General features: G+C 54.5%; 1 protein-coding gene across 2 annotated transcripts in view; it reads left to right on the forward strand.

Moving 5' to 3' along the window:
• The first annotated feature begins 1,425 nt into the window (after positions 1-1,425).
• BCOR (BCL6 corepressor) overlaps positions 1,426-23,226 on the forward strand; it is a 115,981-nt gene continuing 94,180 nt past the window's right edge. The window contains exon 1 of one of the 2 annotated variants that reach the window (XM_069463090.1): positions 1,426-1,745. The gene's annotated coding sequence lies outside the window, so the exon portion shown is untranslated. The remainder of the gene's footprint in view (positions 1,746-23,226) is intronic. The other variant, XM_069463092.1, reaches the window with a different exon arrangement.

Here is a 23,226-nt window from a genome sequence, read left to right on the forward strand (position 1 = left end):
CTGAGAGAGAAAATACATGTTTTCATTTCTCAGTTAATAATCGTAGGAAGATGTGCCAAAACAGACAACTGTCAGAGAGAGAGAGAAAAGAAGGGAAGGAGGAAGAACTGTATCAATAACCAGAAACAGAGAATAGGCATTTTCCTACTCCATGTTCTGCCTAGTATAGTGACTTACATCACAGAGGCAGTCAATAGATGTTGAATGGATCACACTGGAAAGGAGAAAGTTTACCTTCAGGTAACGTGAAGTGAAATTTGCCCTCATTTCAGGTTGCTCAATTAGTGACACAGACGAGATAACTGGTTAGGTTTAGAAAATGAAGAGGGGGAGGGGAGATAACAATATGGTATAAAAATACATTCTATTGGACTATCTAAATAGAAGAATGTTTTTAAATCACATCCTCTCCTGGACCACCAGAAGGAGCAGGACAACACAAAGCACCAGTGGCAGCTCTCCCAATCTTACATTTGGTCCCACTGCCTAGCATCGCAAAAGCTGTCCGTTAAAGTAGATGACTGCCTTCCTCGAGATGTGACCTCACAGCTGGTGAGGGCTGCGACTCTGAAGCAAGCTGCATGGTGTGGTCCATGAATTAAAAAATAACCACTGAGCCGTAAGCCACACTTTCCCCGACCCCAGCGGCCTGTGGAAGGGGAAGCCAATGAAACACGTTTGGTGGATGTACCCTCCTCCCCTCTTGCTATGTGTTCTGAATCACTTCCATTGCAGTTCCAGGTTGCCTGACCCTTAGAATCCTACAGAGCAGGAATAGGATGGGGAAAAAATGGCTGAGATCAAGTAGAAGCTGCTTCGGGTATGTGCCCCAGCAAGTTCAAATGCTTGCCAGGCTGGTTGGCTGGTGGGTAGGGATGAAAGGTTAACATATTTTTGAATAAGAGTTTCCTGTTACCTGCAAACACTCAAAAAACAGCTAGAAGTTTTATTATGTCAGGACAATCCTCTCAGAAGGAACAATGGTTAGGGCTATTCTCTCCAAAACCGCTTGCCATCAATGATTCTGTCAATCATTTATTCTAACACCCATTCATTGCACAAATGTTTATTGAGTGTCTACTATATGCCAACCACAATGCTACATGCAAAATATATAGCCCTCAAGTAAACACTAGGTTTTGTAGACGGATCTGTACTTTCGATACAAAGGTGAACACTATAGCATACGTTTAACCGCCCTGGACTCAGAGAGACCTGAGTTCAAATTCTCAACAAGTCACTTCCCTAGCTGGATAACGGAGCAAGTTACATAACTGACCTTTCTCTGTGCCTCAGTTTCTTGCTTTGTAAAGTTGGAGGGCTTGCGAAGTACTTAGCACAGAGCGTGGGAGTGGCAGCTACCATTATTATTTAGCATAGTCCTCCCACCCCAGTTCTGCCTGGTGCCACAGTCCACCGCTTGGTGGTATTTCCGAAGCTGGCCAGGCCCTCTGCTGCTGACCCTGGAAATCGGGTCACACTAGACAAGGCGGCATGTGCCGGGAGAAAGGGGGGCTCCTTTGCGAGCGGCTGTTCGCGTTTCCCCGGGGCCTCGGGAGAGTCTAAAAACTCACCTCGGAGGAGGGGAAAGAGCGTGAAGTGGCTCTTTCGATCCGAGACACCCCCTCCGGGAGAAATCACCCCCTCCCCCCCAGCCCGGCGCGGAGTGAAATCTTAGAAGCCACGGCTGCTGGGTTTGAACGGAATGCTGGAGTCGGTGGAAGCCGGAGCTGGTCGGCCCGAAGGTCAGCGAGTTGTTTTGAGTTCTCGTACCCGGAAGGGGGGGGCAGGGAGGAGAGGACGCCAGGACCCGAGAGACCCCGCGTCAGAGCAGAAATTGTTTGTGCTCCGGAACAGGCAGCTCAGCGGAAGCCGCGACGGGGGCGGGTCACGTGCGGCGGTGGCGGCGCAGCTGGCGGGGGAGCCGGGCTGGGACAAGGGCCGGGCCGGGCGGGGGTGGCGCGGGGCGGCGGCTTTCGCAGCCGAAGGTGGAACTGGCGTACTCGGGGCGCTGAGAGCGAGCGGCGCCCTGAGCTCGGAGGGAGGGAGGCGCGCGAGTTATGGAGGGGCTGGTGTGGGAGCCCGGGCGCTCGGAGCTCCGCGTGGTGCGGCACAGGCGGGACGAGGAATCGCTGGGGGTGGGGGGGGAAGCGGGGACGAAAGCAGCCCCCCCAGGCAAGAGTGGAACCGGCGCGGAGACTGTGCGGGCTTCTGAACACCAAGAATGGAGGCGCCGCTCTTGTAGTCGCCGGCCTTGTTTTCTTCTAGCACGCAAATCCCGGAACGACCGGAACCGCCATCCCTGCCTGCGTCCCAGGGGCGCCCCTTTACGTATAGGGGAGGGTGCGTCCCGCAGGGGCTACTCCAGGAGGGGATCGGCTGAGGCTGAGGCCGGGGAGGGCTGCCGAGGTGGCCCCGTGGGGGTGCGGGCCGGGGCGGTCGTGCACACAACACAAACACGCCTCCCCTTCCCCCGGAAGAGCGGGCAAAGGAAGACGCGGGCTATCTTTGGGGGCTCCCCAGGGGTGTGGGAGCCGTGCGCGGAGCGGGAGGGGGTGCCGTAGAGAAACCCTCGGCCCCGCCTTGAAGACAGTGGTGGCCTCGTGGCCAGTAGTGAAGGGTCTCACGCTTCCCCAAAGTGACGCGCGCTACTCTAGCGTGGGAGGAAAAAGGACACAAACTTGGCTATCTGCCAGAACCCTTTAGGACGCCTGAATTTGGTGGCCCCCAAGTGGCCTGAAATATACTCTCCCCCCCCCCGTAGTCCACGAGGTCCGAGGCCTGGAAGACTGGGGTAGTGTGGTCTGGCCTCGGACGGGAAACCCACCCACGTTCCTCTCTCGGGTGCCACGCGGGTAAGGCGTGGAACAGTTGTCTAGCAAAGTTTCCCGCCCCTCACCCCAGTCGAGGAAGGGCGGCTCTTCCGGAGGTGGGGGCGGGGAAATGGCCTCGGAGTGGGGAGTGGTGCTAGTTCCTTTTCCCCGAGACCGCCGGGGCCGCCAGCGTGTTCGCGTCCCGAGACGCTGCGCCCCAGTTCGCTGCAACGTCTGCTCGGAGTCGCGGCAGCGGGTGCTGCGCAGCCGAGGAGGACGCGAGACGCCATTTGCATCCCCCCTCCCTCCTGCAGGTTGGCGGGGGCGGGGGTGTCGCCCGCCGCGGAAGCGTATTCCTGGCAGTGACACTGATTAGATGCTGTGTGGATACGTGCACAGAATCGGGGTGGGCCTTAACCTCTCCTGTGCGCACACACTTTCTGTTGGAAAAGTTGCGGTTTCCCGCCCCCCCTTCTCGCCGCCGCACAGCTGCTGTCTCTAGGGCGGAATTAGGCGAGCACGTTTGCTCAGCCCGAGGGAGAGAAGATAGCGCCGGCGCCGGGAGGCCGCTGGGCCCGGGCCGCGAAAATCCAGCCCTGGCTTTGCGTCGAGCTGCCGAGTGCGGCGCTTACGCGCGCCCGGCCAGCCGGGGCCTGGTTTCCATCTGCCCCTTTTGCCTCCGTTTTAAGTTCGCCGGGGAAAACCCAACGATCCGTGCAGAGCCCCTCGGAGAAGAGCAGCTCCCCCCACCGCCCCCCGCCCAGTCCTGACCGATGGAAAAAATGACAGCATAGGTCAGAGCAGGCTGCCCGCGAGTATTAATACGGCCGCCTCCGTTCCCGGTGCCTGGGGAGGATGGACGCCTCGTCAGGAAACCGCCAAAGGAGGAGCCGTGAAGGCCGCCTGCCTCTTCCCGGGCTAGAAAACGTGGATTCTCAGAGGGACCAGACAAATGTGGTCAGACAGCTGTGGGAACTTTCCCCATCTAAATACAGGTTTCCCATGTATATTTCAAGCAAGATCGACCTTTTTTTTTCCCTGTCAAATACACGTTGAGTCAGTTATACTGTGAGAACTGGTTAATCGGCAGATGCTAACCTTGCTCTCTGCCTGGTAGTAAACGCTTGTGCAGGAGGTGCAGGGTTGAGCACTAATACCTTGGCGCGGCCGGTGTGTGTCCTAAGAAGGCGGGGTTCCCTTTGCGCCCCACCTTCTAGGACCTTTAATAGAACTCGAGAGGATTTATTTTAGTTGTAGTTTCTACTTGGGGGTTGCTTACTCCTTGCAAACTCCTGCCTGGGGTTGTTTGTACTTAGTAGATGGCCCCGGATTTTGGCTTTTATAGCCCACGTTTTTCTCTTGGCTTTTTCTTTTCCTGCGTACGTGCTGCAGGCTGCGGGGAGGGGGCCGCCGAGACGTGTGCTGCCGCCGCCCTCGGGCTCTCACTTGCGCACCACGCGGCCTCAGAGGAGGAGAAATGTGAACTCTCCGGGTGGCGCTCGAGAACTGGAATTCTGATTTAGGGCTGCAGGTTTGTTCCGGAGGCTGGCCGGCAGCAGCTTGTAGGAGCCGGAGGCTATGAAGGGGAAGTCCCGGAGGTGACCCTGAGGCCTCTGGAGCAAACCTGGAGGCCCCGTGTTCTTTGTCTTTCTCGGGGCTGGCAACCTGGCACGCATAGTTCTGATAAAGATCTATGGAGACCGAGAGCGCACCGCCAGCACATTTAAGTGATTAGGCAAACGCTAGTAGCCACCCAAGGGAAAGGCCATTGGCGTTGTCTCTGAAAAGGAAAAGACAGCCTCACCTAATGAATTATGGGTGACCTGGGAGAGGCCAGGGGGGTAGGTCGAGGCTTCCTCAGGCTCATATTTGCCCAGACTCCTCCCCATTGTGCCTTAATGGGAAGCCTTTTGAAATTAGAAATCTGACTGATTCTGTTTACATAAGCAGTACTTACATGTGTGTGTCAGTAAAATGTGGCCCGAGAATGGCCCAGGGACAAGGCCTGCCACACCATCACTGGACCACTGTTAAACTCAGACCAAGTACACCCCCAGAGTATGTGGCTTTTGTCCAGCTCCTCCAAGAACTGATTTATATAGGAGGTGGCCTTGAGCCATCAAAAGGGTGGCCTGGAAGAATAAGCTGAAGGTCCTCACAACCAGTGCTCTTCCCCAAGGCTGCAGGGAGAGGGTGGGTAATGGTGTCTGAGCCCTGAGGGGAACTTGCCATTAATCCAGACTAAATGAGCACCATTAAAGAGCACTCTCGCTTCTATACACCACCACACACTCAAGCCTTTAAGGGAAAGTCTAGTCGAGACAGTTTGAGCCCATTTTGCCTTCTTAACTTTTCTGTGGGTAATAATGTTTTTTCCACCCTGCCAAAACCACTGGCTCTGTATGGGCCTCCTGGTACTCTAACCTGGATGCTTTTCTTACCCCCTCCCCATCCAAAGAAAGGGAGTGCCAGATCATAACAAACACATGTGGCATTGTATTGGAGGCAGCTTTCTAAGCACTTTGTGTGTTGAGGCATGTTGTCCTCAGAACCACCCTAATTAGGTGGACACTATTATTGTCCTCAGATGAGGACACCGAGGTCCAGAACTGTTAAGTGCCTCGCCCAAAGCCGCACAACTTGGGCTAGGACCTGAATTGTCGACCAGAGGGAGATAGGGCTGTGTTGTGTAGTGAAGGCGAGCTGTTTGAGGGATGTTTAGAGGGGATTGCTTGGACCACAAACCTTCCACAGGAACGTAGTATGAGAAAAGACCAGAAGGTCCAACGTTTGGCCTTTATTTTGCAAAGGAAAGTTCCAGAGCATACTACAGGGGCACATTCTGGTGGCTCCGGGAGGGCGAAGGGGTCGGGGAAGGCAGTGCAAAGGCCCCTGGCCCACCTAGCCACATAGCATCCGGTGGTCACGTCCGCCGGAGGTGACTAGGGACTGGGGACGGCCGATTGCCGAGGAACTCCTTATCACCCAGTGTCAGTGGTCCCCGGTGGCGGAGCTAAACGGCCGCCTGCGGGGACTGCTGGTGCACGCCAGTCCCCTGGATCCAGGCGCGCCCCCGGGCTCCTCCCGCGGAGCTGGCCAGACGCCCGGCGGCGCCTCCAAAGCTCCAGGCTCCCCTCCGCTTGCGCCGTCAGCCCTGGGCACGGAGCCCCACGGCCCAGGACTAGAGAGCCTAGTTCCTCCGTCCTGGTTGAGACTGCTGGTTCCGGGTTGCTCACGCTCACCCTGCCTCCCCTAAAGTCCCGTCCCCTTGCCCGGGCGCGCGCAGACACACACACACACACACACACACACACACTCCTCCCGGGCCTCCGCTTTCCCTTCCTCCTTCTGGCTCGGGCGCTTCGGAAGCCCGTGGCGGTGGTGTGCTGCGCCGGGGAAGGGGGGGGACCGCGCTGCCCTCCCGCTCCCCAGCGTCTGTGCGCACGCCGGCACCCCTGGAGCGCGCAGCCAGGCTAGTGGGTTCTTATCTCCCCCGGGAAGTGACGGCTGCTGGCGGGGACCTGTTCGCTCCGTGTTCCGCAATGGCCCGGGGGCGGGGGGGCAGAGGAGAGGGCCGCACAGTGGGGCCTGCGCGTGGATGAGGGTGGCGGTAAATCCCCTCTCCCGCGAAGGCTGGCTCGGCCTCCAGCCACCTCTAATAGGAGTCTACCCTGCACGTCTTGTACTGGCCGAAGCTTGACACCCCTGCGTGCTCCGGGCGGGTGTCTGTGTGTCCCCACCCCCTCAAGCCTTTACTTTTAGCTGGCGAAGACCTATGGATCCGTGGCTGGGCAGCGCAGACGCCTCGCTGCCCTCGCCACCGCTCGGGGCCGTAGGGGGCCAGGCCGGCCTGGGGGCTGGGCGGCTCGCTGCACTTGCAGGCGTTAAGAGAGGCTCAGTGAGCCCGGGCGGCCGAGGAGCTAAGGGAGGGAGTGCAGCAGCCCGCGCGCCTCAAGGCAGAACACACGCCTTTCCCGGAACCTTGAAACCCAGGGGAGCCGCTGCCATCTTCGCGTGACGAGCAGCGAGACGCCGGTGATTAAGTGTTTCTTTCCGGCTCCCTCTCCGGGTTGCAGCTCTCCTCCTTTCCACAGGGCTGGAAGAATAAAACCTAGGGGGAAAAACACACACACAACTGCGCTCTCCATGTCTGTGCTGGTCTCCCAGGGTTCGCCTACGCGGGGCGCCTCCTGTCCCCTACACCACGCCTCGCCGGGGATCGAGGGCTGGGAGTCCAGAGCCACATGCCTCGGTTTCCATCGGCTTTACCTCAGATCTCAGAATTTAATGGGGAGGGGGCACACATTGCCGAAGCCAGCCGACCCCCATCTCCTCACCTCCCCCCATGGGGATTAAACCTAAACACAGGAATCCCCCACCCACACCCGGGACTAATCCTGCCGCGCCTCCTGGGATTAACTCGGCTCACAGGTCCATAAAACACTTCCGGCGAGGCCAGAGGGTCTGTCTGCAGAAACACTTTAAAATTGTCCTCCCGGGCCTGGAGTCGGAATTGACCGGGTGGAGGGAAGTGAGTAAACAGACAGTTGTAAGAGACTATCCGTGAGGTTTGCAGGCTGTGGAAGGAGCTGCCTAAAATGTGGACTGTAGGGGCTGCCTCTAGCGGGAAGGTAGCCCGGGTCCCAGCAGACAGATCCCAGAAGAGGATGCAGCATTGACTAAATGACATTGACCTGGAGGAAGGTGGGTGTGGACAGGAGCCAGGAGGGTTTCACCTATTTTCTGGCCCCAGTTCAATGAGGAAGACTAGCTTCCTGAAGCGTGGAGGCTGCGGAGGGACCCAGTCTCTTCGTCTGTAAAATGGGAATAATACTTACCCTGCCCCCTTAGGTGGGTTTCTGAGGACCAAAGTGTTAAAAGCACCTTGTAAATGAGGCCTGACTTATCCACTTCACTGCCAACGTCCAGTCTCACATAGAAAAAACAGTGATTTGCTGATTAAAAAGGTAAAAATCAGCCCTTTCTCAAATCTGTACAAGCATGTTCAAGATAAACGGAATCCAGAAGCAACCTAATATTTTCAACCTCCTTTTCTTTTACATCATTTCAAAACAAGTTTCTGAAGTAATAGGGTAATCTTTGGAATGTTCTAAGAAAAATATGTCAAAAATTGGGTGTTGATGGGGAAGAAAGGGGGCCATTAAATTGGATCAAATCACATTTTAAGAAGAAAACCGGAAGAAGATAAACTCAAAGCGGTTTCCTGGCTCTGTCCTTTTCTGTTAGTCTGGAAAGCAGATGACCATAGATAGCCCCCTCCCAGGGCCTAGGAAGTAGGCCCTGACTCAGGCTTGGTTAGCTAAGTGCAAGGTGAAGTAGGCGTGCAGGATGGGGACAGTGAAGAAAGGCGATAATTTGCTTAAAATGAACATCAGAAGAAAACCCTAGGCTTGCCTCTGCGTCCTGAAGGCCCAGAGCTGCCATGGGGGGCGGGGGGTGCGCCCCGAGACCTTCTCCGCAGATGGACTCACGCAGCGTGACCGGCCCCAGGTGGTGCCCAGGCGCTCTGGGGATGGAGGCCCAGGCTGCGCATTCACCCTGCCTCGCAGATTGCGAGCGGGGCCTCAGGCTGGACCGCCCACCGGCCTCCCTTTTCCCCTCCCTGGCCCTGAGGCCTTGGGCCAGGGTTAACCCGCCTCCACCCCACTGCCCCTAGTGTAGGCACCCTCCCTGCCCTGGCACCCAGCCCAGATCTGGAGGCCTCCCCCGCCCCGCAGTCCCGGTTCTTCCCCTCGTGATTCATTTAGCAGCGGTGCAGAAAGCCTGTTTACCTCCGCAGCCCAGGGCGACTCGATCTGCGTAAAAAGCCCCAACGCCAGCGCCGACCAGTAGGGGGGGATTGTCCTATAGATTATTTCTCCTCCTGGTTTTTGTTTTTGTTTTTTTAAAACCAGAAGGGCTTGGTTGGAGAGGGGGTGGGGTGGCGTGTTGCTGCTGTTTTTTAAAACACCGTGTTTGAAAGAGAAACAAAAGCCACACAAAAGCCGTTTAGAAGGCACCAAAGCTGTTTTTTCACATAAAAAGTGCAGCGAATACCAAGGGGCCCCCATCAGTGATAAACTAAATGGTTGGCCGATTTCGACAAAATTAGCAGTTAGTCTGTTGTCTGGGATCAACCAACAAGTTTTGAGGCTCGAAGGACACCGAATTCCTGTTCCAATGGACAGTGTTGTACTCGGATCTGTTGGGCACATCCGATGCTCTTGGTTTCTCCAGAGCGAATCCAGCTTCCGCAAACATGGGTTTCCCAGGTTGGAGGACCGACTCGAGCCACAGAAAATTCTCGTGGGCAGCCTAGGAGCCTCTGCCTGCATCGCCCCTCAAGCCCAAACTCGTCTGTTTGGTTCAGATTTCTACAAATTGGTTTTTACCCTCTGATTTCGCATACTTCCTAATTTTGCACGTAGTAGGCCTCCGATAAACGTGCAACGCATGGCAGAAACTAAAGTGAGGCTCTCGGCCTGGAAAGCAGCCTGATGCGCGGCCTTGCCCCCGGAACCCCATTCGGGTGCCCAGAGCCCCTGGGCCGCCGCCGCCTGCGCGCAGCTTCGCCCTGCGAGGGCCAGGGTGGGCGGGGGAGGCCGGGAGGCACGAAGCGCCTGGAGCCTGCACGATGATAAATATTGCGCAGACAGCCCATAAATAATTTGCATTATGTTCAGCTGACAACGCAGGGCGATTAATTTTAATAGCTACATATTTGCCTGGGCTGCTGCTTTCGTAGGCCCCGTAATGAAAGGCGAGAGGCCGCCCTGGCTCCGTGCTCGCGGTCCCGGAAGGCAGCCGGGAGGTGCTGGAAGGCCCGAAGCGGCGTCTCCTCCAGGCAGCCCCTCCCCGGGGAGCCCCAGCCCCTGGGCCCCGCCCTCGCCCTCCGCACCGTGTAGGAGTGGGGTGTGCGCGCACCGCCGGAGCACCCCGGAGACCTCGAGCAACAGGAGCCACCATAATGACACTGCACATTTGTGTGGGGAGAGCCACTTGTGGACTGGGGGACCCTCCTCACGGCGATGCACCCACCCGGACCAAGTCCGGAGTATACTCCGGAGGGGATTTCACGTTCCACTTTGGTTGCGGGGGCGGGGGATGCTGGTGTTCGCCACCGCCAATTTGCCAGTGGGCCCCAGCTCCGCAGAGGCTTCGCCCTCCCGGCAGGGGCAAGGGGCAAAACAAAGCCTGACTACCCACGCGCCCTCTCTGCGCGCGTTGGGTCCTGAGTCCTTCCTCCCAGCCTCTGTCCCGCGCCCCGCAGAAGGCCCCGCTAAAATGCTTCCCAAGCTCCTGGTTGCAAAGGACAGCACAAGTAAAGGACGGAAGAAAGGGTTTGAAGGAGCTCTTTTAAAAAGAGAGCGGGGAGGGGAGAGCCGCGAGGAAGGACACGGCACAACGGCCGCCGCGGTCTTGTGGTGGCCGGGTGCGCGCGTGTGCGTGTCTATGTATGCGTTGCGATGACAAAGCCCCGCCGCCGCCAGCAATCTCCTGGCTGCCAGAGCACTGGTGGGGGAGGGGAGAGTGAGGAGGGGAGCCAGCGCTCGCGTAGGTAGCGGGGAATCGAAGCTTCCCCGGAGAAAGAGTTCATTCATGAGCCGTAGGAGGCCTCCCGGCCCAGCCAGGTGGAGCCTCCTGAAGCCAACACCTGTGTATTTTCCTTTTTGGAAACAGGCGAGCGCATCGATCATTACCATATTTTAATTGCCTTTCGCAAAGGTCATCTCTAATTATGGGTTGCGAGGAGGGTTGGCCAGGGGTCTGTAGCCCTTTATTATCTGTGTGGGTGTGTGTGTGTGTGTGTCGCAGCTGAGACAATGCGCCCAGCTCTTATAGAAATGCCAATCCGAGGGTGTCCGTGCGCGCCTGCGAGGCGGTCACGACGTGCTGGATCCACGCAGACCAGGCTGCGCGCACAATAAAAGCCGAGCAGGCGGCGGAGGGCCGTGCAGACCCACGGGTTTTCTTTTTAGAAACAGTGGTGCGAAGAGACTTGACAATAATAACACGAAGCAGGATTAAATCAGGGCGGGAATAAGGAACTGCATTTTCGTTTCTGGAACCGCGGACTGTGTTTAACCCATCCGATCCCCGCCCCCCCCCCAAGCTTTTTGTGCCCACGTCGAGTCCCACGCAGGGACAGGTGAGGAGCTCAGTGGCCTGGGTCTGCCCGAGGACATTCCAGGGCAGCCACGTTATTTTCATATTAATCTCTTCCCTTAATTCAGCATGGTTGTCAGTTACAGTGACGTGAAACATACGGAACGATGTCTGTTTTATGGGAAACGATACCCGGCTAGTTGAAAAGAGGAAGAAAACGTTGAGGTTTTTTTAACTTTTGAATGTCTGTATTTCCTTAGTTTTTATCTTTCACAACGCCTTTCTGCAAAAGCCCATTTTAACTTTGTCCCAGGGAGAAGAGCAGTCAGGAAGGTAGATGGAGTGTCAGAGGTTCTTGGGTATTTTAGAGATGGAAGGGGCTGGAGATCAGTGAAGAGGTGTTGGTCAGAGGTGAACAGCAGCCACTCTGAACTTGATGTTCTCAAAGGAGCCTGGCATCTCTGAGCCATGATGCTGTTTCTTGGAGTGTTTCTTGGAGTCTGGCCTGACAAAGCCAGAGGCTGGGGTCAGGAGCCTTGGAGAGTTGGAGGGTTTTGTACCAGACCCGCTTCCTGCCTGCCCCCACACCTGGCCTCCTGGCCTCACCAGCAGCCAGCTCAGCCCTGAGGAAGGCAAAGCCAGATGACTGGTCCAACCCCCCAGAGACCGCCTGGCTTTCTCCTCCCCTGTAATCATAACCAGATGCACTTAAGCGCCTTTCATCAGAGGAAGCCCAAAGCCCTTTAACAGGCTTCAATAAAAGCCTTCCAAGGGCCTACTAGCCTGCTCAGTGTCCAGGCCCCTGTGCCCATTTTCCAGCTGAGTAAGCCTGGGGCTGCAGTCAGAATCTAGCCCCTCCCCGGGGACCCCAGAGGCCAAGGAAGTCTACCCAACTGAGGCAGCCTCTCCAGGCAAGTAGGGTGCCAGGATTCCTGCAAGGTGTGTGAGTGCAGACCCTGTTAAGAGGAGGGAAGAAACAGGCATGGGAGGAAAGCCAGGAGCTAGTGCCTGTCCTAGGGAGGAGGGAGAGGAAGAGCAGCCTTGTGAAAAGAAACCAGAGGGGCTAAGAAAGTAGGTGGAGGAGCAATAATAATCAAGATACTCAGAAGGGTTCCCGTAGTACTTGGACCATCCCGAATTCACAGCCCCTGTCCCACTATATTGCAACATGTCTTCCCTACTAAACTACAGACTCCCCATAGGCAAGGACTATCTTATTTGTCTTTGCAGGCCCAACAGAGTAAGTAATCAAAATGTTTGGGAGATCACAGCAAGAGACATCTAGGCTTAAGATGGAAGCTCTGCCCCCAATGGTTGCGTAATCTCTCTAAGCCTCAGTTTCCTTATCTGTAACATGGCCTTGAGAATGCCTATATCAAAAGATTGGAGAAAGATTAGATGAAGTGATTCCATGTAAAGTACCAGGAAAGTAATAATAAGTATATAATAAATGTTGTGTCCTTGCTCTTGAAGGAGTGAAGGGAGGATTTGGGATATTGTTTGAAGTGTAAGAAGAAGGGTTAGTGTAAGGACCTAGCTAGGCACAAGTCTCACTGGCCTGGGATTTGGGTCAGAAGAAAGAATTCCTTCTAAAATGTGTGAATTGGAGCCACAGGACCCCACTGTCCAAAGGGGCAGGTAGCCCCAAAGTTGTGAACTTGGGAGGCCAAGCCAGCCTTAGTCTCAGGCTCTGGGGAAGGGCCAGGTCCCAGACCCTTGGACTCTGCTGCACAGGGCTGAGTTGTGGCAGGGCCCTGGTTGTACATGGAGGGCCAGGCTGCTGGAGGTGAGTGGGTGGCAGATAATCCCGGTTGGTGCTGGCTTTCTGTGGTCAGGAGAACTGCCCCTTCAGCCTTGACCTCTGCTCCTATAATCATGGCTGTATTTTATCTTTGGCAAGTTCATCCCCTGGCATTTGGCAGGATGGGGAGGGGAGAGGGGTTGCCTGCTTCTCTTCGCTGCTCCTCCTATTCTAGTCTATTTAGTAGCTCTCTACCTCTCACCACCCCACCCCACCCCGCCCCTACATAATTTGGCTTGTTTTTCTCCCCATTGCAGGCTGCTTGTTCTTTTCTCCTACTCCCTGGCTGTTCTGCTTGTTTGGGGGTGGGAGTAGGACCTGGGCTCCCCACATTCCCCTCCTCAGTCCTTCACATTCCGGATGTCTTGCAGTTTCTCCTCATGTCTCCCTGAGCTCAGCATTTGCCCAGAAGGGCAGCCTGAGAGTCAGGGGCCTGTGAGTGTCTATCTCGGAGAAGGAGAAAAGACAGGGTGGGGGGCGGAGGCCCGCTGCTCTGCTGGGTGATTCTGTGTGTATAGCCTAGCTATGTGAATGGAAGCTCAGGTGTTTGGAGGGTGACACAAGTGAGGCATGGGTCAGTTGGGGTCAGAATGAAAAGATGTGGGCTTTGTGGGGGAATTGGGAAGAAACTGAAGCAAGAGGACATTCCTTCCATATTTCATCCCTCCCTATCCCTGCGATGAGCACCTTCAAGGAGAGGCAAAAAACAAAAAACAAAACAAAAAAAAAAAGGTGGGGAGAGAAGAGAATAGAAGGAAGAATAAAACCGTCCTGGTGGAAATGCTTGGCCCCTTGCCTTTCCTGCCTAGTGAACCGGCTCCCTTGTGCAGCCAATGTAGGTCAGGAGGGAACAACGGATAGGGTCCTTTACCCGGGTCCTTTAGGGGAAATATGAGATCGGATGTGAGGAGGAGACAGGCCACTGTCCTATAGGGATTTCACAAAGAACGAGATGCTGTATTATCAAAGGTGGAGGATTTAAGTTATGATCAGAAATTTCTTGCCTTCCACACTTTTGTTTCAAATCCAGCTCACCTTCTTCCATGGATTTAGCAACATGTTATGAAACCGATCTCCTCCCCTATAGCATGTCAGCTACAAGGGAGCTCAGAAGCAATTGAACTTGGCTCTTGGATTCTGTGGGTATGGAACTGGGTGGAAAGACTCAACAGCTGGGGGCTGGAACCATCTAGAGGTGTCTTCACTTACACGTCTGGCTGTTGGCTGGGACCTCAGCTGCGTCCCATGGCACAGATGTGGGGCTCTCCATGTGGCCTGGGCTTCTTTACAATATGGTGCCTTAAGGGTAGTAGGACCTTATTACACAGCGACACCTCAAGGCTCCAGAAACAAGCCTACCAGCAAATAAGATGGAAGCTGCCATCACCTTTTCTGACCCACCCTCAAAAGTCATGTAATGTCACTTGTGTTATACTCATTGGTTGTGACTCTGGTTACAAGGCCACCCAGATTCAAGGGGAAGGAACATAGACTCTACCTGTCAGTTGGGGGGAGTGTCAAAAGAACTTGTGCCCATGGAGGCCAGAGGGGTTGGGGGAGAGCCAGGCACTCTTGAGAGCTAAGCTTAATTAGCAATGGCTCTAAAATGAATAGTCTATATTACAATAGGTGCTTATACCCTCAAGAGGCCTCATAAATTATATGGGGGACAGGGGGAAGCAAAGAGCTAAAATTAGGCCAGGGTAAAAGAAATAGAGCTGTAAAACAAATATGGATTTTATGAAAAATAGAAAATATCAAAGGACTGCTCTCTGTGTGAGCTTGTCAATCGTGGGCAGAACTGAGGAAGAATGGAGTGGTGGGATCAGATGGGTTTTAGGCTCTTTGGCATCGAGAGGGAAGCAGGTAATAGACAAGACTGGCAATCTGTCTGCCACCATCCTTCGCTCGCCATCTTGGGGGAGATCGGGTAACCCTTCATCACTCCAGGCAACATTATTTCCACTGTTGCCTTACAAATCACTTTCTTTTTCAATATACAGATATCTTTATATGGTACAAAGCTAGGAATGTAGTCAATGCATTTCCTAAAGTATGGAAAAAATAAGAAATTACTTTAATACTTACTGTTCGTGCCCTACCCCCAGGTGTGGTTTTAAATATCCAGCACGGATAGTGTTGTGACTGGAAGGAGCTGGGTACATCTCCAGGGCCCCAGGTTCCCATTATCCTAGTCTTTCACCTCTGAATGGAGAGTTTGACTTCTAATTTCATGCTAGGGGTTTCACAAGCAACATAATTGTATTTGCCTCTGCCTTTGATCTGCTATTTGATCTGCTATTTCATTGTGGCTCCACTAAGAGACAGAGATAGAAGCATGGTGGAAAAACATGATTTTGTTTTGCTTTGGAATTGGCAGTTATTTTCTGTGGCTCCCTTAACATGACACACCTTCCCTAAATCTGAAATCTAATCATTTTCTCATTTTTGAAAATCCAAAAGGCATGTGTACCCTCTGTCCTGCTTTCCTCTTCCCTTGTGAAGGTTTCATTTTCAGCAAGTCTTTGGGGCATGATGCTCAGGTTTTAGATCTCAACACAAATTGAAGTCCCGGAGTTAGTGGAGAACACCTGTGTGAACTGTGCCACACCTGCCCCTTTCTTGACCTCACCCCGACTTCCTGGGATGTAACTGTTTCACCCAGCCTCCCTTGAGGTGATTTTGGGTCTGCAAGGGCCAACTCCTTCCATGTTGGGAACCAAAGATACTCAGATTCAGCAGGAACCTTGTAGGTCAGAACTAAGCAATGTTCAGGGGGTGGCCCCTGAAAATCAGTTGGCTGGGTCGCCACATCAGATTGTGCAGTTTGTGTACTACACAAAGCTCCCCAGCCAAGATGGGGAGTGAGGGCTGGAATTCAGACTCAGGGACACCTTTCTCCATTTCTCACAAAGTCACTGAGTAGGCAGCTGGCAACTCTGTTCTCAGGGCAAAGGAGAAACAGATTCTGTCTCTGACCAAAAAGAAAAGAGAAGGTGACACAGGACAGGAAGGAGGTCAAATGGTATCTTGGGAGCCCAGTGGATCAGCCCAAGGCTGCAGACCAAGCCAGTGTTGACCCAGCATGTTGAAACAGTAGGCCCATATACTCGCTCTTTGTTTTGTTATCTCTCATCTGCAAGATCTAGTGTTCATAAGTTATTGGGTCCCTCCTAGGCTTTATCTGGAGTGAGAAAAAAGAATAGAGAAAGAGAGAGATAGAGAGAGAGAGAGAGATGTCTCCCTACCTATGTGTCTTGTTTAGCCTGCAAGGTGGGATTTTCTTTTGGGGGGGCGGGTAGGGGGTTTCTTTGGTTATGAATATGAAGCCTTTAAAGTGTGTTGTACAAGACCCTAACAGGTCTTGACATCCTAACAAGCTACCCGTGAACTAAAATTCACACTGATGTGTAATGGATGAGGATAATTTGCATTAAAAAGTAGAGGATTGGCCGGGCGCGGTGGCTCACGCCTGTAATCCTAGCACTCTGGGAGGCCGAGGCGGGTGGATCGCTCAAGGTCAGGAGTTCGAGACCAGCCTGAGCGAGACCCCGTCTCTACTAAAAATAGAAAGACATTATATGGTCAACTAAAAATCTATATAGAAAAAATTAGCCGGGCATGGTGGCGCATGCCTGTAGTCCCAGCTACTCGGGAGGCTGAGGCAGTAGGATCGCTTAAGCCCAGGAGTCTGAGGTTGCTGTGAGCTAAGCTGACGCCACGGCACTCACTCTAGCCTGGGCAACAAAGTGAGACTCTGTCTCAACAGAAAAAAAAAAAAAAAAAAAAGTAGAGGATCACTCAGAGAAAGCAATTCCTAGTCAAAATTAAATAACTCCAAAGAGGAACTTTTCTAGTGTCAGCAATGGGCTGGTCAGGGAGGTATTTGGGAGCCTTCTTAATACACCTTTTAGAACAGCTTAGACTCTGTGCATTTCTAAGCTGGGCAGTATTGCTACTGGGAATTCCATTGATACTTTGAAAGGTATTTTTAGAATGAAGCCATAACCAGCCTTTCTCCTCAGGAGGGCAAATTTAGATGACTTATTTTTCCCTTAAACCAGAGTATAGGCCAGGAGCCCTAAATTCATTCATCTCACTCCCTGTTTCCTTCTACACCTTGGGTAATTTGAGTTGGATATATTGAAGGAAGATCCTTTGAAAGGGTATTAGTTACATTATGGTACCTGGGAATTCTCAAAGTTTTACTCTTCTAAATACTTGCATGGGTTTTTTTACTTAAAAAAATTAATTTTGGATGGGCGCGGTGGCTCACGCCTGTAATCTTAGCACTCTGGGAAGCCGAGGCAGGAGGATCGCTCAAGGTTAGGAGTTCAAGATCAGCCTGAGCAAGAGCAAGACCCTGTCTCTACTAAAAAATAGAAAGAAATTAGCCAGACAAGTAAAAATATATAGAAAAATTAGCTGGGCATGGTGGCGCATGCCTGTCGTCCCAGCTACTTGGGAGGCTGAGGCAGAAGGATTGCTTGAGCCCAGGAGTTTGAGGTTGCTGTGAGCTAGGCTGACGCCATGGTACTCTAGCTGGGGCAACAGAGCCAGACTCTGTCTCAAAAAAAAAAAAATTTATTTATATGTCTTACAAAAGCATATTTGCCCAAAGTTTGTGAAGCCAAATACTATGTAAAGGCTTGCTACAAAAAAGCAGTCCTTTTCCTGTTTCTTCCGGTAGATACCATCATATTTCTAAATAATATGTAGATGTGGTCTTCTTTTAAGTAATCCATGCCAACTATCATCCCTTGACCTCCTAGGATGGTGGAGGATTTCAGGTCTCTGTACCAAACTTCCCCTCCCCCATTCTTACTATAGCTCTAGGTTATAATATCTTATTAAATTCATGCCCAGTGTTTACTTTGGAACCACATATATGTGATTCATTGCTAAGGCAAATGGGCTTCAGTGATTACATTTCCTTTCTTGTAAGATTTTTTTTCCCCTAGAGTTAATAATTGCCTCCTTTTTTTTTATTTGCCTAATTTTCTTTGACCTATGACTAACTTTCTCACACTTTCCAACCTCTGTACAAATCATCTTCAGACAGTTTTCTGCATGTTCAAATCTTGACCATCTGCAAAGAGGCTGATCTTTTTTTGTTTTCTGTTTCGTTTTAAATCTTCATTTTCTTTAAGGTCTGAAACCTTTTGCAAAGTTTCCATTTAGTTTTATTTTCTCAAACTTTTCTTTTTATGAGACGTGGTGGGCAAATGGGGTATTGTGTTCTGATGGAAAATTGCATGTGTACCACCCAGCTAATGTCAAGAACTGAGAAATGAATCCAGAGTTCCTGATTTCTTGGTATTTCGCTTAGTTTAAATAAACTTTCACCATTTTTCCTAAACAGCAACCTTTCAGAAGTAATGACTGTTATTCCCTGGAACCCTGGAAGTAGCCAATGTTAGTGAATTTTTACCCTCCCTCTTATCCCCTCCCAGGACTGATTCCACATTTTTAGAAATAAAGGTTATTTTTAAAATAATTAATTGGTCCTTCCCCAGGCCATTCACTGCAGGATTCATGTCCTTTATTTCTGTTCATCTCACGTTGCCTTTTATTTGTGTTCACTTACAAATCTGCCTTTCCACCTAGATTGTAGATTACTTGGGGGCCAGAGGTGTCTTTTTTTCAAAAAGACACTTTTGTACTTTTGGATTCCCCTAGGTCCTAACACGGTGCCTTGCCATTACAAGTTCTCCATAAATGCATGTTAAATTCAAAAAGTGGACAAATAAAGTTAGTCTTCTCCAATCAAGAGCCCTAACCCGTGGTAACTTTCAAATCCTCTCTTGCCCGGAGAACACCTTGGAAACCCCTTGGACGGTGGGGACTGTGCTGCAGCCCCCCCACCCCCACCCCAGCTGCCTCCGCAGGTTGCAGTTGGGGGCAACAGCCCAAGTTCTGGGGTGCGCGGACCCGTGCGCTGGCGAGGTGATACCATGCTGACCATCTCAGGAGTCTGGGAACCAGAGGTCGTTTCTCAGTATTAAAATCCGCTCTGGCGTTTCGACGAGGGCGACTCCAGGCCGCGCTTTCACCAGGGGCGGCCGCCCCTCCGCCCCCCCCCCCCCCCGGCCGGGGTTCAGCGTAGCCGCGGCAGGGAGGGGTGCTCGCGAGGGAGCGTCCCCGGCCGCCTGGGAACGCCCGCGCGGCCGCCTCGGCCCGGCCTGCGGCTCCGCGGTCCCACCGCCGGGGGCAGCGCCGCCCGCGCAGCCCGGCCAAGATGGCGGCCGGCGCGCGGCCGCGCGGACCGCCGGCGCCCAGGGAAGAGGCGGCGGCAGCCCCCGCCAGCCGGTGTGCGCGGTGCCCCCGGGCGGGAAGCCGCTCCTCGTCGGCCCACGGGGACCCAGAGGGCCGGCTCCTGCCACATCCCCAGACAGGCCCCCAGCCCGGAGCCCTACCTGGACGGGCCCTAAAGGGATATTTTATCACTCAACAACCTGAGACTCCTGTTAGGAAGAGGTAGGGACAGGCTCTGGCTGGGATAAGGACTGGGGGGAGGATGGCTGCCCGGCTAGACTTGAGGAAAAGAGGACCAGCGGGGACCACTGGGTGCAGGCCTCACGCCCAAGCCATTTCCTCTAGCCTTGGGACATCTTTGGTGTTCTATTCCACAATACCGGTAACCGCAGGTACGGCTTCATGCCCCGTTAAGACACAGGTCCCAAAGCTCTTGAAATCGGGAATATCTTGGAAAATCTGGTACATCTGATTGTGCAACATAGTGTTATCTAGTAAACGTAGTAAAGGCTACAGAATGTGTACAGCCCCTCACATTTGCTCTAAAATCGGTATGCGCGCAATGTGGGTTGCCTTCCTCCTAGGACACTCCAAAACCTGAGGTCCAATTTAACAGAAATGGCATTGATGAATGCGGTGCCTTCTGAGTGATCTCCCGCTGGGCTCAGGTTGGGAGGTCAGAAGGGCCCCCCAAGGGAGCAGCTGATGCAGGTAGAATCACAATGGTAGGAACAGAAAAGTGCCCAGAAACGCTTCCCTACTACCCTTTGTAAACTGGGCTGCCCCTCTTACTGGTTTAAGGTTCCACCCAAAGTTTGCATATTGCTTATCAGCTCAGTATGAGGGGCTGAATGTGAACTTTTTGGTTTTGTTTTGGTGAAATAAAATCGTTCTGCATAACATTTACTCGGGCTTGTTATTTATTCTTATGGAAAACACTTCCTCCACCCACCGGAGGCAGCAGCCATACCAGCCTTTCCTTCCTTTTGCAGCCCCTCTTTTAATTACCTTTCTCTTGCCCCAGTTTAGGCAGCCCCTGGCACTTTGTTCAAGTACAGCAATAAACTCAAGACGGGGCCAAATCCTCTGTGGTCCTGACCTTCCTGCAGCGGGTCTGGAGCCTGGAAAACCCTCCTGGTCCCCTAACTGATTGGGACCAACGACGCAGCTTAGTGTGTTTTTTCCCCTCTAAACACTTAGTACTTTTCAGACAGAGGGCTTCACCAAAAAATAAATGGGATACAAGAAAAAGTTCAAAGCAGTCATTTGGAGCCAGGCCTCCGTGAGCTGGGGTCATCCCACCACAGAGCCAACCATCCGATTTCTAATCGTAGCCAGCGTCCACGGGTTACTGCTGACCTTGCACTTACTGAATTCCTCTCCTAGCGCCAGCTCGGATGGCCAGGGCGCCTCAGCTGCACCCACCTCCAGCGCTGTCCAGCCCCTATGCCCCTCCCGGGAGGCGCAGTAACCTTAAACGGCACGACAGGCGGGCAGCCGAGCTGGTTCGGTGACGACTCCCTGGAGACAGCCGCTTGGAGCAGCAGGCCCCGTCTGCAGCACAGCTGAACGAGTTAAGCTCCCCCAGGAGTGAGCGGATTGGGGTGGGCCCTGGGCAACCTTGGCCTTAGGACCCCCAAGTTGCAGGGGAAAAGGTTGGACCTGACTGCCCCCTCCCGCAGGGCTGCATGGGAGACCCAGAAGACCTCTGTCAGGGGGTGGGGAGGGGGCGACCTCAGAGAGAGGCCCAGAATGAGGCTGTACTGAGGGGTCTTGGAGCCTCGGGGCGGGGGAGATGCGCCCTCAAGGCCCCCCTTGGAGGTGAAGGCGCTCCTGTGCGGAACAAGCAGTGAGGAACTGCAGCACCCGACCCTTAGGCTCCAGAGTCCGAGATGGGCTCATGGTGCAGGCGGGCAGGGGAAGGACGGCTCTACGAGCAGCCCCAGGTGCACTAAGGTTACTCGCCCGCCTCCGCTGTGCCGCCCCAGCCCTCCGCCCTACCCACCTAATCCAACGCTTGGGCCACCGCCCCTGGCCCTCCCGGCTCAGCCCCACCCGACTCCGCCACGGTTTCACAAAGGCCACGTGCGGCCAGGGCCGACAAGGAGCGACCACGACTCTCAGATCTTTAATTACTCTCAGAGCCCCTACCCTTCCCCCCCACCCCATCGCCAGCTTCCAGCCCTTTAATCAATTTCACGATATTAAATATTAATTTCCCGCCAGCTACGCTTTCTCGGAGGAGGGGGAGGAGATGGGCAGGGCAGCTCCGCGGAAAGGATGGCTTTGCAGGGTGTGACCAGGATAGCAGGGCGCGGAGGACGCGCGAGCTCCTAAGTGACCTGCGCCGGGAACTCGGAGCCACTGGGTTTGCGCTCTGCAGCTGAGGAACTTAGAGAGTTATGAACGCCAGGGTGCAGGCCTCCGGGAGGGGCAGCGAGGTGCGTGGAGAGTCCCGGTGTGCTGGGCGACCGCCTCCTGCTCTGCGCCCCCCACCCCAGCTGCGAGTCAGCCTCACGCGGGCCCGCGGCGCGCTGCGATGATGGATCGCGCCTGGCGGGGGTGATTTGGTGTTGATCGCACATTATCACTGGCAGGTTGGACTGGTTGCTGATGGACGACTTCTAGCGGCGGCGGCAGCAGCGTCTTCAGACACCGCGCAGGGAGTCGCTCGCTCTGCGAGGGTCTCTTTTTTCCCCCCAATCACCTCCCGCCCTACTTCCAGGCTTCAGGAGGGTCTGAGTCTGAGTGGGGTCTCCCCACGCCCAAGGCCGCCCGCCCCCGCCTGGATTCTGGTGTGGGCCGCAGGCTGGGCGAGGTGGGGAGCCAGGACGCCTCTCCCACTTCCTCCCATTCCTCCTTCCCTTGCCGCCTGCTTCCCCCGCTTCCTGCTTCCCCATCGAGACCTGGAGGGCTTGGGTCACCCTGCGGGCGATATTACCCGCCACCCAACCCTGGCTGCGGGGGCGCGGACTTCGCCGCCGCGCGACTCCCGATCCTCTCCCCCGGCTCACAGCACGCGGCGCTGCGGTGCGCCCCTCCTTGCCTCTTTTTCTAAAGTGCCTGCAGATACAAAAGCAGTTTCGTAATGCCTTCCGTCTGCGAGAGCCGGAGGACCTTGGCTGACCTTTCGGAAACTGATTGCAACTGCCTGTTAACAGCCCGTACTGACCGCACTGAGCGGAGCGGAGGACAATCATTTAAGTGACAGACGGCGAGGTGGCCCCGGCTCAGTCGAGCGGCCTGGTTAAGCCCGCCCCGCCCCTCCCTTCCCCTCCCCCGGTCCCCCCACCAGCTACTCCCCCAGCCCCGGGCGCACTGCGGGCCGTGGCGAGCGCTCGGGCGGGCGGGGAGGGCGCGCTGCGCGCGCGCGTGTGTGTCTGTGTGTGTGTGTGTGTGTGTGTGTGTGTGTGTGTGCGCGTGTCCGCGATTACCGGCCGACGGGTTAACCCTTTGCCGAGCAGCCGGCCCCTTTGAGGCCGGGCGCTACAGGCTTAATCTGCCAATCTGCAAAGGAGGAATAAAAGGGCCGCCTCCGCCGACTTTCCCTAATGGGTAAACTGTACCCTCTTAGCGTGACCCGGCCTACGTCCCTGCTGCTGCCGGGGAAGGATCCCGACCCTCGGCTCTTCTGCCACGGCCTTGGGTCCCCTCCCTGCGCTCTTCTCCCTTCTCCACACAGACAGATACAGACACAAGGAACAGCACGGGGACAGCACGAGGGGTCCAAAGGCTCCTAGAGACTCGCCGTGCAGTGGACGTGGGTGTTCCTAGTGTTTTCTGTTAGGGAAACTGAAGAAGGGTGGGGAGTGGGCTCCCAGCAAAAAGACAAGGTGGGGGAAGGGAGGCTGGTGACAGGGCACCTCGGGCTTCGCTCGCTCCCTCTCTCGGGAGAGATCGCCAGCTGCTCTCCAACAGGCAGCGCCCTGAAATCTATTTAAAGAGAGGGAAAGGGGAGGAGAACAAAGGGGGAGGAGGGGGGGCGGTGAGCGGAGCCTGGGCGAGAGGGAGCGAGCAGGGAGGATCCGCCGCTCCGCGGGCACATCAAGCGTTCACATCTGTACACTCCGCGATCGATGGGGAGAATGGATAATATTTGTCAGCTGCAGACCTTTCTCTTCCCGGTTCCTGGGGAGGGGTGGGGGAGGGGGCGGGGGAGGGGCGGGCAGGCCAGGCAAGAGAGGCCGCCTCAAGGACAGCGCGCTTCCCGCTGCAGCCACACGGAAACCCAGAGCCATGAAAGCCGGGGGA

This window comes from Eulemur rufifrons, chromosome 30, assembly GCF_041146395.1.
Source record: "Eulemur rufifrons isolate Redbay chromosome 30, OSU_ERuf_1, whole genome shotgun sequence".
Classification (NCBI taxonomy): domain Eukaryota; kingdom Metazoa; phylum Chordata; class Mammalia; order Primates; family Lemuridae; genus Eulemur; species Eulemur rufifrons.